Raw genomic sequence first — 19,331 nt, forward strand, 5'->3', positions numbered from 1 at the left:
AAATGGCTAAGACCTTAACTACAGTGGTATGATCAGCTGCTGCTTCGAAAATAAACTATTGTTGTTTTCCTTCGGTATTATTACCACGCGGTAGTCTAGTGTATCAACGTATTTTATTAAAATGCACGATTAATATAGTTGTCGAGGTGGTTACAGTTTATAATTTACGTGGGAAAGTGCATTCAGCTGTTGGGTAGAGATCTGTTCCGAACAGTTAGAGCTTGCTGGCCGCTACGAGCGCTAGTGTTGTGCCGCCTGACAACAGGATGCCATTTCATTACTAAGGAGCTTCGCGACTGTGTATATTAGACTGTGGTTGTACTTCCTCTTAAAACAATAATCACCACCTCCACCTTGAGGGTAATTTGGAAGCACATAACTAAACAAATGTTAAATGCATCGCAGCAACCATCCACATATTGCAAATCGTGAGACCAAATAAATTTTAAAAAACCCGACAAAACTCTTCATATTTCATGTTAGATAAGGCCTTGCCTTATAAAATGAATTTTAATACGGTATGTCATTTCGTCTCATAAAACATGTTGCAGTAACACACGTAATCATAGAATTCACTCCAAACAACAGAACATAAACGCGAACCTAGCGGTGGAAAAGAGAAAACTATAACCCCGCTTTTAATGCAAGAAATCTGCTTTCTGTCCAGGCCTTCTAGTATCTAGCAGGCTTTGGTATAATGCAGTGCTCCCATTTGTTTATTTATCTGTATGTATACACATATCTATACGGTATTTTATCTCTCTCGTAAGAATATTGACTGGGCAAAACTCACAAGGAGCCCAACACAACATTTCAATGGAAGAACAAGAAGAAGAATAAATAAGTAAATAAGTCACAGAGGTGTGCTGAATTTTCAATAGGTGTAGAGTGTAATCAATCAGTGGAAGGTAGTTGTTTTTATATTCGTTAATTTTATTTGAAGGTGATGGTTCTTCTCATTTCATTTTTTGTTCATGGAAATTAGTGGACCGGTATGTTAAGCCTTTGAACTATGAGCTGTCAGATCTCTCCATAACCCTTCTTCAGTATGAAGTGGGCAAGAGTAGTTCTATGTTTTCTGTTGTTCAATGTTGAGACTGACGAAATTAAAATTGAAAATAGCCAATGTCGCATTTTTGGAAGTTTAATTTTGGGTACCGTTTTTCGTAACCTCTGCCATTTTATCGTTATTTTGAGGTAAGTTATTTGTTTAGCGGGTAGAAATGTAGTAACGGGGCCTCTAGGATTATTACATAAAGTGTAACTTTAAATGCTGCTATCTCACCTTAAAATGATCGTGAAAGAGAGATGTGTTCAATACGCTTGCCAGGGACAAACCTACCCGCCCCTAGAAATACATTTACTTTTATAACCAAAAATATTGTTTTAGACGCCGTACTCCATTGCTTATAACGGTGATTATTTCACGTATGGAAGAGGATGACGTCTTTGCTACCTAGGATGAGGCCGAGATTTTGTTACCAGCCATTGTAGAAGAAGAAAAAAAAAAAAAAATGAAGCGGCCAGGGAAGTTTAAAAGGCCGCTGCGTATACTGTCCGCCCGGCAAGAAAAAAGGCAGTTTAGTAGTTCTAACCTGTCTTTGCACATCCAGGCCAATCTTCGGGGCCACACTCCCTTCGAGAGGCTCTTTTCTGTCGCTGCTAGGAATTATTAGCAATTTGTACAAACCCTGTTGTCTTTTCAGCTAATTCTTTAATTATTAAGAAAAATACTTAGAGGAAATACGCACAAAATGTTGTTCGTTGTGGCTAACTGATTTGTACCGAGCCGCAGCAAGTAGCAGAGACCCGCACAGCAATGTGTAGCATGTGCCGCGATGAAAGGTAGTGGGAGGGGGGAGGGTGTAGGCTATATTTTTACCAAGGTCATGGAGACAGGTATAATTTACCCGCTTGCCGCACACGTTCCTCAGTATGGCAGTCTCACTCAGTCATTGTGTCTGTCACTTTGTTAGTGTATAGTAAAATGGTAAATTACTTTTTAATTGTATATTGTTCAGCTCCTTGATTGAATGGTCAGCGCAGTGCTCTTGGGTTCAGAGGACCCCGGGTTTGATTCCTAGCTGGGTCGGAGATTTTAGCCTTAAATGGTTATTTCCTCTCACTTGGGGACTGGGTGTTTGTGCTCTCCAAACATCCCTGCAACTCACTCACCACGTACAACACTATTCTCCATTACAGTAACACGCAGTATCCTATACGCGGCACCCTCATCGAAGGGTCTGCCTTACAAGGGCTGCATCAGGCTAGAAATAGACATGAAATTATATATATATATATATATATATATATGAAAAAGGTTGCAATATTTACAGAGGAGGCAGCATGCAACAAATGAAGGAAAAGGGATCCTATAAACAACGGTCGCAAACCCTGTATCTTTTGAGTTATGGTCTGCTACCACTACCATCAATAATCACTATGTCTTTGATCTACTCTTCACAACATGTGCTCGATATGACTGCCATCCATTGCAGTGGAGCCTTCTACCCTACGTCGCATAGAATTGTGTATTTGTTGGAACATACCTGGCTGGGGTGCTGGAGTGCATCACCAGCATTGAACACATGTTCTTATAATGTATCCACATCAATTATGGGGATCGCATACACTTTGGTCTTTACAAGTCCCTAAAGTAAAAAATCTGAGGGGTTAAGGTCAGGCAAATGAGCAGGCCAGTATTGGCCCTTCGTGACCAATCCATCGCTTGGGAATACCCATGTTAGGTGTCGCCTATCTCTACAATGAAAATGGGTCATTGCCATATCATGAATGAATCACATTTGCAGTTTTTCCTGCAGTGGCACATTCTCCAACAACATAGCAACGTATTTCTGTCTTTTGTTGCATACGACACTCTGTAAATTATTGGAACATCCTGATATTTGATAGTAGTGGTAGCGGACCATAACTCCAAAGATATTTGGTTTGGGACCACTGTTTATAGGACCTTTTTCTTTGTTTGTTGGGGCCGATGACCTAGATGTTAGGTCCCGATAAATAACAAGCATCATCATCTTCTTTTGTTGTGTGGTGCCTCGTCTGTAAATATTGGGACCTTTTTCGTGCTGTACTTGTATTTAATTGTAATAGATGCGTGTTTATTGTCCCTTTGGTGAAAGTTTCATTGTATAGTATTATTGAATAAGTATGTCAAAAACTATTATTACCACACTTAAATTGGTAGACTTTCAACTTTTATGTCTCTATCAAAATTCATTCAGAGAGCATCAGAAACTTGCAGTTTTATAACTGTTTATAAAAATTTTGATATCTAATAATAATGTTATGTGCTTTACGTCCCAGGTGCCAGAATTTAGTCCCGCAGGAATTCTTTTACGTGCCAGTAAATCTACCGACACGAAGCTGACGTATTTGAGCACCTTCAAATACCACCGGACTTAGCCAGGATCGAACCTGCCAAGTTGGGGTCAGAAGGTCAGCGCCTTAACAGTCTGAGCCACTCAGTCCGGCAATTTTGATATCTACCCCCCACGCCTGCTATATTTCTCAGTCCCAGGAACTTTTTGTTGTCTACAATTTTTTTTGCTCCCCCACTTCTAATTCCCAATTGCCGCTACTGGTAGGAATGACAGAGCCACATTTTTATAAGACAGGCCAGGGCCTGCTCAGACATAAAATGAGCAAATAACTGTATGGCATGCAATCAATTTTTATGGGACTTGACAGAAAGTAGAATTGGCATAATATGTTAGGAACAAACAATATTCATTGAAAGTGAGAGGAGGACAAGGTAAAAGATGGTAAGGTGTTTTTATTAAGTGTGGTGGGGAATAGGGCCGTTCATGGAGTTGAATTGTTCAGCTGAGAAAAACATAGCCTGCAATATAGTCTCTGATATGGCTGTAATGTAGGCTACATGTGGTGTGGAGATTTCTTAATTACAGGAATTAGGACTAGGATTATGTTAATGCATTCATCTGTAGGAGAAGTTGCAGATCTGTTATGCAGAGGCGCTGGGTTTGATTCCTGACTAGTCCATTTAAAACTAATTCAGGACTGAGAGTAAGGGTTCGCTCGGCCTTATGGAACAAACTGAGGAACTATCAGATATGAGAGCTAGCAGATTGATCATGAAAGTCCAGTAATACGGCTGAGGATGCTGTCATGTTGATCGCATGGCAATCTATTATCTCCAGGCAGTGTGGCTAGACTGCAGTCTTCTTGGGAGGCCCGTCATGAACCATATATGCTCATATGAGTTGCTTTGAGTGATGCAATAGTGAGGATTAGCACCAAAATCGTATAGTGATAATAATGTATTTTAATGAATGAATTGCATGTAGTGGTTAGTGTGATTAGCTGCCACCCCACGGAGGCCGGGTTCGATTCCCACCTCAGACATTCTGGAAGTGGTTTTCTGTGTTTTCCCACTTCTCCTCCAGGAAAATGCCGGGATGGTACCTATCTTAAGGCCATGGCCACTTCCTTCCCTTTTCCTTGTCTATCCCTTCCATTCTTCCCATCCTCCCCGCAAGGCCCCTGTTCAGCATTGCAGGTGAGGCCGCCTGAGTGAGGTACTGGTCATCCTCCCCAGTTGTATCTCCCGACCCAGAGTTTGAAGTTCCAGGACACTGCCCTTGGGGCGGTAGAGGTGGGATCCCTCGCTGAGTCTGAGGGGAAAACCGACCCTGGAGGATAAACAGATAAAGAATAAGAGGAAGAATTGCAAATAGTACATAGGAATAAGAGCAGGCAGTAATAAGTTGGTGTGGAAGAGATAGGGAGTGTAAAATTGAAAACTCTTACAGGGTTTCTATGCTAGTATGGGTAATGGAAAATTCCTTCTTATAGAATAACAATATCCACTGCAATATTTAGGTGGTAAAGGGCCGCGGATCCATAAACTAAACTGACGTAGAATTAATGAAATCTGTAATATGTTGATATGGAGGGAATTTTACCTTTTTTTCTTTTTGGAAGATAATGACCACTACGTAGTGGAGCATGATTAGTTTAGTGGCTTAGCCGCTGGCATCCCACCTGGAAGTCAAAGTATCGAGCCCTAGTCAATTCTGGGTGAAGATTTTCATCTCGGGAATCACGTGGTGTCGGGAAGTGTATTCAATCTTAAGCCCCTGGCCAAAACCAAACTGTGCCTAGGTGGCTCCAGCGACCCCAGAAATTTGCGGGATTAGCTGAAGTAAGAAATGACCACTGCATGATTTGAAGTGAACTACTGTTAAGTATTACTAGGCCTCAGGTAAGGAAAGTGGGTTGTGGAAATGTTAGGCCATGTAGCAGGGAAACTTGTTGAGACTAATATATTATAATTAAGGAGGAAAAAGGAAAATATGATGGCTTTTTAGATAAATTAGGTGAATTTGATATGATTTTTGGGAAGCGCTGGTCATAAAGAAACAATAATTTGAAAATCTATACTTTTTTAGAGTAGGCTAAATCAATTTCAGTGTACATATTTGATCAGAAAATTGATTGAGCTCATAGTTATTCTGGCATTGTATGGAATAGATTGCTGGCCTACTGCTTAAGCCACCTAGTATTATCTTTACACTCTGGAGATATGCGTGGTTTGATGGACAATGGTGATCTTCCTCCAATACCATATCTGCAGAGATAATCTCAATTAGTAGTTTTGGCATAGATGTCATTCCTGAAGGAGTGTGAGAAAAGCAGTTAAGATGGTGTTGCCACTTCTTGAAGACACCACCTTAAAATCAATGGCTGCCAACCAAGTGGTTGACCAGAAAAAGAGACAATGTTAGGTATTTATCATTGATGGTATGATAACTTGTGGCATATATATTATTGAAACATAGGACTGAGCAAAGTGACAAACAAAGATTCTACATTAGCAGGACCATGCAGAGATATGTTGGCGAGAAATTATACCAGTAAGGGTATTGGGAGGTTTGAAACAGCTATCAAAGTAATTCTTTGAGAGTTCAGTTAACAGTATACCAGAAGATCAGCTTTGTAGCATAGTTTCCTTATAGACACATAGGAACATGAATAGGATAAACACAGACAGGCGCCGGGCTGAGTGGCTCGGGTGGTTAAGGCGCTGACTTTCTGAGCTCAAGTTTGCAGGTGCGATCCCTGCTCACGCTGGTGCTATTTGAAGGTGTTCAAATATGTCAGCCCCATATCGATAGATTTAGTGGCACGTAAAATTCCTGTTGGACAAAATTCCGCCACCTTGGCATCTTCGAAAACTGAAACATTTAGTAGGATGTAAAATAATAATTATTGTTGTTATTAAATTATTATTATTATTATTATTATTATTATTATTATTATTATTATTGTGCAAGTAGGGGAGTATCCTGCTTCATGAATCGACCGAGCTCAGAACATTTTAAGCAAGCCTCGGACCTATGGGAGTAACGGAGTCCCACTCCCATTTGACAGGCGAGGGACTCCTTGGAAACAACTTGGCGAACGAAATGGAATTCGATGGGGAGCTATCAATATTAATGGGGCTTATGGAAGAAAGAAAGTAGAACTGGCTGAGTCAGCAAAGAGGATGCATCTGGATGTGCTAGGAGTAAGTGATATTCGGGTAAGGGGAGATAACGAGGAAGAGATAGGAGATTATCAAGTGTACTTGACGGGTGTTAGAAAGGGAAGGGCAGAGTCTGGGGTAGGGCTCTTTATCAGGAATAGCATTGCACGGAACATAGTTTCTGTTAGGCACGTAAATGAGCGAATGATGTGGGTAGATTTGTCAGTTGGAGGAATTAGGACTAGAATTGTGTCCGTGTATTCACCATGTGAGGGTGCAGATGAGGATGAAGTTGACAAGTTTTATGAAGCATTGAGTGACATCGTAGTCAGGGTAAACAGCAAGGATAGAATAGTGCTAATGGGCGATTTCAATGTGAGAGTTGGGAATAGAACTGAAGGATACGAAAGGGTGATTGGTAAATGTGGGGAAGATATGGAAGCTAATGGGAATGGGAAGCGTTTGCTGGACTTCTGTGCTAGTATGGGTTTAGCTGTTACGAATACATTCTTCAAGCATAAGGCTATTCACCGCTACACATGGGAGGCTAGGGGTACCAGATCCATAATAGACTATATCTTAACAGACTTCGAATTCAGGAAATCTGTTAGGAATGTACGAGTTTTCCGGGGATTTTTCGATGATACAGACCACTATCTGATCTGTAGTGAACTAAGTATCTCTAGGCCTAAGGTAGAGAAAGTGAAATCTGTCTGCAAACGAATAAGGGTAGAAAATCTCCAGGACGAGGAAATTAGATGGAAGTACATGGATATGATTAGTGAGAAGTTTCGAACAGTAGACACTAAGCAGGTTCAGGATATAGAAAGTGAATGGGTAGCATACAGGGATGCTGTAGTAGAAACAGCCAGGGAATGCCTTGGAACAACTGTGTGTAAAGATGGGAAAAGGCGAACATCTTGGTGGAATGATGAAGTGAGAGCAGCTTGTAAACGTAAAAAGAAGGCTTATAAGAAATGGCTCCAAACAAGGGCCGAGGCAGATAGGGAGTTGTATGTAGATGAAAGAAACAGAGCGAAACAAATAATTGTTGAATCCAAAAAGAAGTCATGGGAAGATTTTGGTAACAACCTGGAAAGGCTAGGTCAAGCAGCAGGGAAACCTTTCTGGACAGTTATAAAGAATCTTAGGAAGGGAGGGAAAAAGGAAATGAACAGTGTTTTGAGTAATTCAGGTGAACTCATAATAGATCCCAGGGAATCACTGGAGAGGTGGAGGGAATATTTTGAACATCTTCTCAATGTAAAAGGAAATCATCCTGGTAGTGTTGTGAACAGCAAAGCTCAAGGGGAAGAGGAAAATTATGTTGGTGAAATTATGCTTGAGGAAGTGGAAAGGATGGTAAATAAACTCCATTGTCATAAGGCAGCAGGAATAGATGAAATTAGACCTGAAATGGTGAAGTATAGTGGGAAGGCAGGGATGAAATGGCTTCATAGAGTAGTAAAATTAGCGTGGAGTGTTGGTAAGGTACCTTCAGATTGGGCAAAAGCAGTAATTGCACCTATCTATAAGCAAGGGAACAGGAAGGATTGCAACAACTATCGAGGTATCTCACTGATTAGTATACCAGGCAAAGTATTCACTGGCATCTTGGAAGGGAGGGTGCGATCAGTCGTTGAAAGGAAGTTGGATGAAAACCAGTGTGGTTTCAGACCACAGAGAGGCTGTCCGGATCAGATTTTCAGTATGCGCCAGGTAATTGAAAAATGCTACGAGAGGAATAGGCAGTTGTGTTTATGTTTCGTAGATCTAGAGAAAGCATATGACAGGGTACCGAGGGAAAAGATGTTCGCCATACTGGGGGACTATGGAATTAAAGGCAGATTATTAAAAGCAAACAAAGGCATTTATGTTGACAATTGGGCTTCAGTGAGAATTGATGGCAGAATGAGTTCTTGGTTCAGGGTACTTACAGGGGTTAGACAAGGCTGTAATCTTTCACCTTTGCTGTTTGTAGTTTACATGGATCATCTGCTGAAAGGTATAAAATGGCAGGGAGGGATTTTATTAGGTGGAAATGTAGTAAGCAGTCTGGCCTATGCTGACTACTTGGTCTTAATGGCAGATTGTGCCAAAAGCCTACAGTCTAATATCGTGGAATTTGAAAATAGGTGCAATGAGTATGGTATAAAAATTAGCCTCTCGAAGACTAAATTGATGTCAGTAGGTAAGAAATTCAACAGAATTGAATGTCAGATTGGTGATACAAAGCTAGAACAGGTCGATAATTTCAAGTATTTAGGTTGTGTGTTCTCCCAGGATGGTAATATAGTAAGTGAGATTGAATCAAGGTGCGTAAAGCTAATGCAGTGAGCTCGCAGCTGCGATCGACTGTATTCTGTAAGAAGGAAGTCAGCTCCCAGACGAAACTATCTTTACATCGGTCTGTTTTCAGACCACCTTTGCTTTACGGGGGCGAAAGCTGGGTGGACTGAGGATATCTTATTCATAAGTTAGAGGTAACAGACATGAAAGTAGCAAGAATGATTCCTGGTGCAAACAGGTGGGAACAATGGCAGGAGGGTACTCGGAATGAGGAGATAAAGGCTAATTTAGGAATGAACTCGATGGATGAAGCTGTACGCATAAACCGGCTTCGGTGGTGGATTCATGTGAGGCGAATGGAGGAGGATAGGTTACCTAGGAGAATAATGGACTCTGCTATGGAGGGTAAGAGAAGTAGAGGTAGACCAAGACGACGATGGTTAGACTCGGTTTCTAACGATTTAAAGATAAGAGGTATAGAACTAAATGAGGCCACAACACTAGTTGCAAATCGACGATTGTGGCGACGTTTAGTAAATTCACAGAGGCTTGCAGACTGAATGCTGAAAGGCATAACAGTCTATAATGATAATGTATGTATGTATTATTATTACATAGATAGGTCAGCATCGGAAGAGAGAGCATTAGAAATGGTGGCAGGGACAATTTTCAAATAGGCTCTCTCCTGATCACTTCCAGTACATCTACATCCACTGAGTGAGTTGGCCATGTGATTTGGCTCATGCAGCTGTGAGCTTGCATTCGTGAGAAAGTAGGCTCAAACTCCACTGTCGGCAGCCCGAGAGGGATTGCCCAGGGTTTCCCATTTTCACAACAGGCAGGTCTGGAGTAACAGTGTTGGGACAGAAAACAAGTGACGAGACATGTAGAAAGATCAGAACATGAATAGGAACACACAATAGGATAAACACAATTACAGACCTGCATTGGAAGAGTGAGCAATAGAAGAGGAAATGGATACAAACTTGGAAATATAAAAGGACTAGGAAAGTTCCAACATCTTCATATAGTGCCATTTTCAAATATGCTCTCCCATCATCAATCCCTTCTTTTCAGTATATTTGTGGACTCAAGAGGAGTAATGTTTTTCCTTCCTTTTTTTCTGCAGTACAAGGGCAAGTCAATAAGTATCTGCAATCAGTTTTTATAATTTATTACAAAAAGTACACACTTTTATTGATATCATTTTTAAACATAGTCATCCTGCTTTTCAATGCATATGGTCCACCGTTTCACAAGCTTTCTGATACTCTCTGCGAAAAAAAAAAGTTTTTGTTTTTGCGCAGCAAGCCACGTATGCACCGCTTTCTTCACCTGTTGATCGGAACCATGGCTAATGTGCATATGGTTTGCGCCCTCATCAACAGTCACTTGTCTGTTATTCAGGATCATATCACGTACTTGTTCAATATTGGCATCTGTTACGGCTGCAGATGGACGCCCAGATCTTTCTTCATTCTTATTGCTCGTGCGACCCCTTTTGAACTGTTCAATCCACTGGTAAACGCTTTGCTGTGACAAAACATTGTCACCGTATTGTGCTGAAAGTCTTCTATGAATTTCCGCTCCTGATACACCCTCAGACCACAAAAAATGGATTACAGAATGCTATTCTTCCTTGGTTACAGTAATGAACTTCATTCCGGTTCTGTATTGATTTTAAATATCTAAGATAAAATTCTGAAAGAATTTAATTGCATAAAGTCACCTGTTCAATACAAGTTTGCCATTTGATAAATGATCTGTACATAGCATGGATGTACCTAGCTTCAGCCTTAAAATACAATCAACAAATGCAATGGAAATCTGTGCTTGAAATGTTCATAGCTTCAAACTTGGACGAATTTAGTTGTAAGTGTTTTTAATACAATTATTGGTTGGCTGGAGGAAATACTTAAAAAATGTGAAGACTGTCAAATGTTGTTCTATTTGTCACGCTTCTGGAAACGGAGCGAAGTTTTGAAAAATCCATTACATTTCTTCATGGAGAATACAAGTATAGCCAGGATCTAAAAGTGAAGAAAAGCTGAGTATGAGAATGAAAAATTAAGTAGAAGCAAAAGATGATATGAAGAGTCGCTTCCTCTTTCCTCCAGCCCTGTGCTCATATAGATGCCAACATCTAATTTTTGATCAGATTTTTGATATGCTCTATTGGTGGAAAAATATCTAATTCCCTCCATGGGAACTTAGAATTTCCATAGATCAGATTGGGTCGGTGTTGACCTCCACGCTGACTGTTCTGATGTTCTGTTGGGTGGGGGAAACTGCGGGTGAGGGGAGGGAGAGTGAGTGGAAGGATGGGAAGACAAGTGGTGGGTATTGTGACAGACTTAATTGAGATTTGCTTAAGATCTTTCTCGATCATTGTGTCAACCAGGATGTTCGTTTTTTTTCTTGGATTTCATTAAGATTATGGATGGGATTGGATTTTTGATCGAGGTTTACATAAATATTTTCTAAAATGTTTGATAAAGTTCTCTTTTTAGTCATATGTAGGATATCTAGATCTTTATCTATGGTGGAGAATAAGTGACTGTGATCGTTTAGATGTTCACTCATAGCAGAAAATCTTTTGTATTTAGCTGCATTAAAATGTTCTTTGTTGCGGATTTGAAAGTTTCTCCCAGTTTGTCCAATATGACTGGCGTTGCACTGGTTACATGTCAACTTGTAGACCCCTGATTGCATATGTTTGTTGTATTTCAAAGTGTGTTTGTGTTATAGAAAAGTTTAGAAGTCGTGTTGTTATTTCTAAAGGTGACATTGAGGTTCTGTTTTTTAAAAATGTTTGAGATTTGGTATAGGTTATTGCTGTTGAAAGTGAGGGTGACAAAATCAGTATTCTCTTTCTTTTGTTTTTTAAGTGTGGTGGTGGGTTTGTTTTTTATCTTATTGAAAATTCTGCCAATAAAATTTCTATTAAACCGATCAAGGTGTGCTAAAGTGTGGATGGTATTAAGGTAAAATTAGGAGACTTGGACAAGTCATGGTCTCCCCGCGTAATTTGTAAAATGTGCCTTGAAAACCTGCGACAGTGGAGCATTGGGAAACGTAAGCCCTTCCATTTGGGATAGGGATGGTTTGGCACGAGCCCCAGGACTATAGCAGTGACTGTTACTTTTACCTGTGTGAAGTAGCAGGATTCAGTAAGAGAAACTAGGACAGTATCATATACCCTGAAGTTGGCGATGTGACCTGTTCCTCGTGGACCGGAAATCCGAATATCTTCAGCTCCTACCAGTTTACCCGACTTTGAAGGTTCCTCAAATTCCGATGACAACCAAATTGATGTGGATTTTTGACCAGCCACAGATGCAGTAAGTCCACAATTGTTTAAACAGTCACAGTTGAGTGATCCTTGGTCTAAAAAAGGAAAAAGTGAACTGCTACGGTCACGATTGAAACAAAAAATTCTTCTTGCACTTGGAACTACATTCTTTTGGTATAGACAAATAGATTAGTAGTTCAGGCTGGGTCGAGTTGCTCAGACAGTTGAGGCGCTGACCTTCTAACCCCAATTTGGCAGGTTTGATTCTGGCTCAGTCCAGTGGTATTTGAAGGTGCTCAAATACATCAGCATCATGTTGGTACATTTACTGGCATGCAAAAGAACTCCTGTGGGACAAAATTCAAGCACCTTGGCGCCTCCAAAAGCCATAAAAGTAGTTAGTGGCACGTAAAGCAGATAACATTATTAGTAGTTCAGGAAGTATTTCAAAAAAGAAGATAATCTGACCTGCTGCCGTGACATTCCAGGATTGATAGAACAGCTAGGGAGGGATTACAATTCGGAAGATTGGAGATTGTTTGTGGATTCTTCTAAGAGAAGCTTAAAGGCTGTACTACTTCATAGTGGAAGCATTCTTGCTTCGATTCCTGGGGCACATTCTATTTCACGAAAAGAAAATTATATTACCATGCAAACTGTTTTAGACAAAATCATATATCATGAGCACAGGTGGGGTGTGTGTAGCGACTTCAAGGTGTGTGGTATTCTGTTAAGACAACTAGCAGGCTTCACTAAATTCCCTTGTTATTTATATGAATGGGACAGCTGAGCTAGGGACAAACACTGATCTACACCTTCCTGACCTGAGAGACAAGTTTTGAGATCTGGTGTAAAAAATATTACAAAAGCTGTCTTAGAATTATTCTGCCACCGCTACACATCAAACTGGGAATCATAAAGCAGTTTGTTAAGGCCTTTGGCGAAAGTAGCCCCTGCTTCAAGTACATTGCAAGCAATTTTCCACATTTATCAGTGCAATCTGTACAACCACTGGGTTACCAGAATTCCTGCTGCTTGCAGCATATCCACGCTCAGTTTTTTTTCTGTACCTATTGCCTTTCCTTTCCTTTTGCTCTTGAGCACCTTCTCAATCTCCAGCCATGTTAATCTTGGTTCAGTGTCTTCTCTGATTTCTCCCTCATCTCATACAGAATTCATCCATTTCTATTGCTTTTATGATCTCTTCATCACACCACTTGTTCTTCACTGCACTATATAGCAGTTCCTCTACTGTCCTCTTCCAATCTGTCTACAAACTTTTTCCGTTTCTTGTCTTAATATGTTCTTAACAGCAAGTTTCTTGGCCCTGTATGTTTCTTGGAGTCTGAGGATTTCTTGGTTGTAGATTTCTAACCCCTGTTTTCGTTTTCTTTATCTAGGCCTTCTAACTGACTTGCAGTGGACTTGAGCAAAATGAAATAGCTCTTGCAGACCAAACACATTAAAAAAGATAGTGTCTGTTCCTCATGTTAGAGGCAGCTGTCAAGGGCATCTGTACTCCAGATTAGGAGCAGCCTCTGTAAGCCTGGCAATAGGTATAAAATGCCCTTGATGACAGACAAAGCGAACCATCGGTTAAGATATTTCCAATCGCATCGTTGGTCATCCTAGCCACATCTGATGATCTGCTGGCCTCTTCATGTTGCTATATGAACCACATGCCAGTTCATCGACGGAGTTCCTGATGTATGACATCCTTGGTTGTCCTCTGGGTCTCTTTCCCAGTACTTTACCTTGGATGATTGTTTGGAGAAGAGAATCATGTCTCAGTACGTGTCCAAGGAACTTTGTTTTTCTCTTCTTTATCGTAGCCATGCTGAGTTCAATGGCTATGTCTCTTCGAAATTCAGATCATGCTAGAGCGTTCTTCTAAACCGATGCACGCCACTTGCACCCAAGTGACGTGAAAAATTTGTGAGTGTTACCTTCCCATGGACGAGGAAAGTTAAAGAACCTAGTCCGACATCGCAAGATGTGTTTTGTTTAATTTTCCTGTTGTGTATGTTTATCAGGAACTCAAGGGAGACTTCATTAGTTAGTCAGATCATAGAAAGAATGATGAACTCTTCTCAGAAGAACTCTCAAGGTTTCACCTTACTTTTTCCTGCCTGCTGGCTCTTTAGAAGTGTGTGCGCGTGCGTTTTGTATTCAGGAATCATTCAAGGCAAATATTTTCGCACTGCAAGTTGTGTGGTTAAGCTTATTTTTAATATGTATAACTTTGCTTTCTCAACGATGCATGTGTTTCCACATTCGTCCCTGTTTTTATCTCCTCGTAAGATGTGTATTAATTAATGTAACACCTTGTGTAAAAACTGGGTTATCTGAAGGAGTTATATCATGTTCAAAATCATGCTTTCACGTCTCTGCGCAATATTTAAAATTTTACCGTTGTTCTTTATAGCTAGTGTGGAGAGTGAAGGAGAATTTCCTGTTGTATATGTTTATCAGGAACTCAAGGGAGACTTCATTAGTTAGTCGGAACATAGAAAAATGATGAACTCTTCTCAGAAGAACTCTTAAGGTTTCACTTTACTTTGTCCTGCCTGCTGGCTCCTCAGAAATGTGTGCGCGTGTGTTTTACATTCAGGAATCATTCAAGAAGAACACTTTCGCACTGCAAGATGTGTGGTTAAGGTTATTTTTAATTTGTATAACTTTTGTTTTCTCAACGATTCATTTGTTTCCTATATTCGTCCCTGTTTTTATCTCCTTGTAAGATGTGTATTGTTTAATGTAACGCCTTGTGTAACATAAATGCCTACATGCTTGCCTGTTTCCCATTTTGGCTGATGATGACGCAAACACAGCGTCGAAACTAGTTCCAAGTACAAATACATGTTATAAATAAAATATAACTTTTTGTATTGAAAAGGTGGACCGTTTTAAGTTTTTCCTATCATCGACAAGTAAGACCAAGATTTGCTACACTCAACATAGGAACGTTGACTGGTTGACATCACCCCAGCTAGGAGAAATGCTGAATAACAAATGTGACGGCATTGCCTGCATGCAGGAGAACAAGTGTAGAGTTTCAAAAGCGCAGTAATATGAGGATGGCTACAAAGTCATCTGTCATGGTACAAGTACTGCTTAGAATGATGTGGCAGTAGTAATTGACCAGCACTACCACAACATCATAAGTGTCAATAGAGTGTTGTTAGGCTCATATCTATCAAGACTGATTCACCATCAATAACTGTTCATATTATATCTTGCTATGCTCCTCAAATTGCCTGTACAGAGGATGAGACTGATGAATTCTGGAAGAGTCTCGATACCATCTTCGAGCAATTCCCCCGGATGAGTCCATTATCCTTGGAGGAGACTTAAATGGATATATTAGATTTCAGCGGGAAGGATATATGAGATGCGACTGTGGATTTTTAACGCTTTAAGGCCCTTCAAAGGATACCTACCTTCCTTACCTATCAGCAAATCGGCATGAGATCTTTCTCTTGGGTCTTCTATATGTTGTTCGACACTTGCTTAGGTAAGAGGCGGGTTTCAGTAAGTTTAAACTAATGTATACAATGAGATGACTCAGCTTTAAAGAAATGGATGTTTTATTTAACATTGAGACTAAATCTGACACCATGTTGTGACCTTTCACAACCTCTAATAAATAAACTCAGTCCTATCCATTTAAAAAGACAATAACAATGATGATGAGAGACGCTGGCTTTGGAGACATTCTTACCAGAAATCACCGTCTTACTTTAAGAATGAAATATAGTCTGGAGATCCCTAAGATGGGTTTCCATGTGAGGCTTCATGTACCACCATAATGATTTTTGATGATCCAGCCCCCGTAACACGAGCTCTGGATTCTTGGTATAATTAAGGCAGTTCAATCGGTATGTGCCAAGTGGTTGTTCGTCATGGACCCTTAATTGAATCAATGTAACCTGCGACTTTGTCATGGACCTACATCTAACTTTGTGATTTTCATTAAAGTCATTGTGGATTATGATCGCAAGAAAAATGATGATTTACTGGCAGAAGGCACTAATCTAAGTCATTGAGGTTATGACTTCATGACCATCCAAACTTCTAAGCTGAAGTCTGAACACAATTAAGTTAAATAGTTGATGACCAAGTTTTCCACATTAATAAATCTCCCAGCACATCTGATGCTCAACAAAACAAAATCAAAATAACAACAAACGCTCAAAACACTTGTGGCAGAAAAGTTCCTTGCCATCAGACATGTCCCCTTAATCATTACATTAATTCGTTGAAATTTCCCAGCAAATAAAACTAAGACTTCTAGAATACATTTCCAAGTTAGTCACTTGGTTTTAAGCTAATTCTCAAAATACGGTTCCACTGAAGTTAATAAATTAATAAATGAAGTAATCTCATAATCATAATTAACAATAAATTTATCTATCCCGGACGAAGTGATTTCTTTAAACTCCCTAATTGTTTCAATTAACTTTTTGTTATCACTTGGACATGTTTACCAGAAACATTCTTTTGAAAAAAATATTGATTCACTATTGTTTATGCTCATCGTTTCCATGTTCCGCAGCTAGAAAGCGAAATACATTGTCATAACCATCATTACCATTTATTTATTTCATGATGTCACTCTACAAGTTTACATTCTAACACTGAAACTGGATTGGATAATCCTAACATTAAACTCTATAATCTGCATAAATTTACACACAACGCAAAATAAAACAACCCATGTCAGTCGCTTATAATGCCTATGGTTATCCCTTGGACTAATTCCGGCAGCTCTTTCGATATGATTTCAGGCCGGTGAGACTCAAGTCTCATAATACATCTCACCTAACTCTAGGGTGGATGGACTACTGCACCCATATGCTCCACAAGCATGATCTCATATCACATGAACCTACATTTGTGCCATGGAAACCAACAACAACACAATCATCCATCATGAACTCTATGGATTGACATGAAGCAACATCACTATAGATTCTCATGATTTTGACACCACTGAAAGTGGTTATTCACAACATAACATCGTATCATTTCTGTCGCCTCGATAATGGTTCACAAGTTCTCTACTAAACAATTCTCTTCTCAAATAATGAAGTCTAATTCCAAACATTTATTATAAATGACAAAAATCTCATTTACAATTTCTTTCTGGCAATGAACTGGTTTGATCGCCGACAACCACAGGTGGCTTTTTTACCTGGAAAAGAAGACTCCTCCTTGCTATCTAAAAAAAAACCCCCACACATGTTATCTTGAATTGTATCAAACAAAAACCTTGCCTCGTTGACAACTCATGTGAAATACAATTCTTGACCAATGCAGAATATGCAAAGAGATTTAATTGAAAACATCACTTGAAATATTCTTATCCATCACGGTCCTACAGTTTCACATGGGATCCTAACTATGGAATGACCCCATTTCCATATCATTTAATTACACAATATAAATCCTTGGGTTCCCTACAATGAAAATTCGGCACAAAGTCTCTTCAACACTACAGGGACCGAGCTCGATAGTGCAGTCGCTTAAGTGCGGCCAGTATCCAGTATTCGGGGGATAGTGGGTTCGAATCCCACTGTCGGCAGCCTTGAAGATGGTTTTCCGTGATTTCCCATTTTCACACCAGGCAAATGCTGGGGCGGTACCTTAATTAAGGCCACGGCCACTTCCTTCCCAGTCCTGTCCCTTTCGTGTCCCATCATCACCATAAGACTTATCTGTGTCGGTGCAACGTAAAGCCAATAGCAGAAAAAAAAGAAAAAAAAGAAAAAGAAAACACTACAGGATTTCGACAACCTGATCCACATTCCTTCCTGTCTCTACAAGACTTGAACCACATGCTACCACAAATTCTCTACATGACAATAATATGGAGTATCTCTTGTACGTGATACATAAAACAATCTGTGACAAACTATCTCTCTTCGCATATCTCAATTTGACAACACAATATTTCCTAAACTGAAACTCACAACTTGACTTACAAAAATTTTATTGTTATTTTCCTCTCATCAATTCTACACAGATTTTAACAGACCTTTGGAATAACATTTCCCTTTCACAAATCACACACCATTTTAGCCTCATGCCTTCCCTTTACAAATTTGAAGCGCTGAACACATGACAGTGTACTTTCCACAACAGCTAACATTCCATCATTACTACGCACTCGCTCTAAATGGTAAACCACGGATTACACTTACAGGAATTTGATCTTTACACTGAGCAGAATTTCATGATGAATTAATATCTTAACTGTGACAAACAAACAAATATAGGAAATAAACGTACGGAAATGACACGTCGCTCGAGACATTATATTCATTTTACAGCCATCAAATCTACTACTGTACAATATTTCACATGCTGGTTTCACCACACTCCTGATTATCCAAGAAACAATAAAATGAGCTTTCGTTGTATTCCTCTGACATTTTCACGAAATGAACAGGTGACCAAATTATGTCATAGATACACAAATAAAATGTTGACATAATGAAATGAACAAATGCATTTTTCAACAAGGTAGTTTATATACCTGGAAGTCATGCGTAACCTTGCATCATCACAGGCTCACCAATCTCTCTTATCTTTATCTAGCCATCTTAAAAGCTTGTGGCTTTACAAAACATAATCTTCCTTTCATTATTTTATTATATATCAGTGACCTGAAAATAACGACATAAAAAAATAAATGCCCTTCACACGTTCTCTTCCTCGCGAACCGAACACGTCCGTCAAATCACCTATCCGCACACACAGTAAAGTAATACAATGATTTTCCAATTCAAATGCAGGATTTCGGCATTATAATGACCGTCTGTTACCTGGGCGAAAGTTTCCATGACTGTTCCACATTTTGGAATACCGTCAATTTGACTGCTAATCTATCTCCACTTGGAGAGGACGTTATATAGCCACCTTTGGCCAAAACTACCTTCCCTTCTCGGGACTTAGTCTCCCCAACAACTTTACAGTGGTAGTCTGAACGACGTGCAGTCTCCTGAAATTCACTGGAAACAATGCAGGAATTGCAAATGGCGCGGCGTGCTTTTATAAAATTTGCTCCCACTACTATACCATCTGCATTTACTGCCAAAAGTTTACTGATACTGTTTTCACCTCACAGAAAATGTATTTATGACTGATTATGGCATAACACCTAGTTGCTTAGATTAGTAGCTGTGTTGATGATGAGCATGAAGGGTTTCTCTTAACCAATTTGAGTTATTAAATTAACTC

At 39.7% G+C, this 19,331-nt stretch overlaps 1 protein-coding gene across 1 annotated transcript in view; it reads left to right on the forward strand.

The window, feature by feature from the left end:
• The first annotated feature begins 780 nt into the window (after positions 1 to 780).
• The window catches only part of LOC136868721 (zinc finger protein 665), a 131,237-nt gene continuing 112,686 nt past the window's right edge, over positions 781 to 19,331 (forward strand). Inside the window, exon 1 of the mRNA XM_067144795.2 lies at positions 781 to 908. The gene's annotated coding sequence lies outside the window, so the exon portion shown is untranslated. The remainder of the gene's footprint in view (positions 909 to 19,331) is intronic.

Source organism: Anabrus simplex, chromosome 1, assembly GCF_040414725.1.
Source record: "Anabrus simplex isolate iqAnaSimp1 chromosome 1, ASM4041472v1, whole genome shotgun sequence".
Lineage (NCBI taxonomy): Eukaryota > Metazoa > Arthropoda > Insecta > Orthoptera > Tettigoniidae > Anabrus > Anabrus simplex.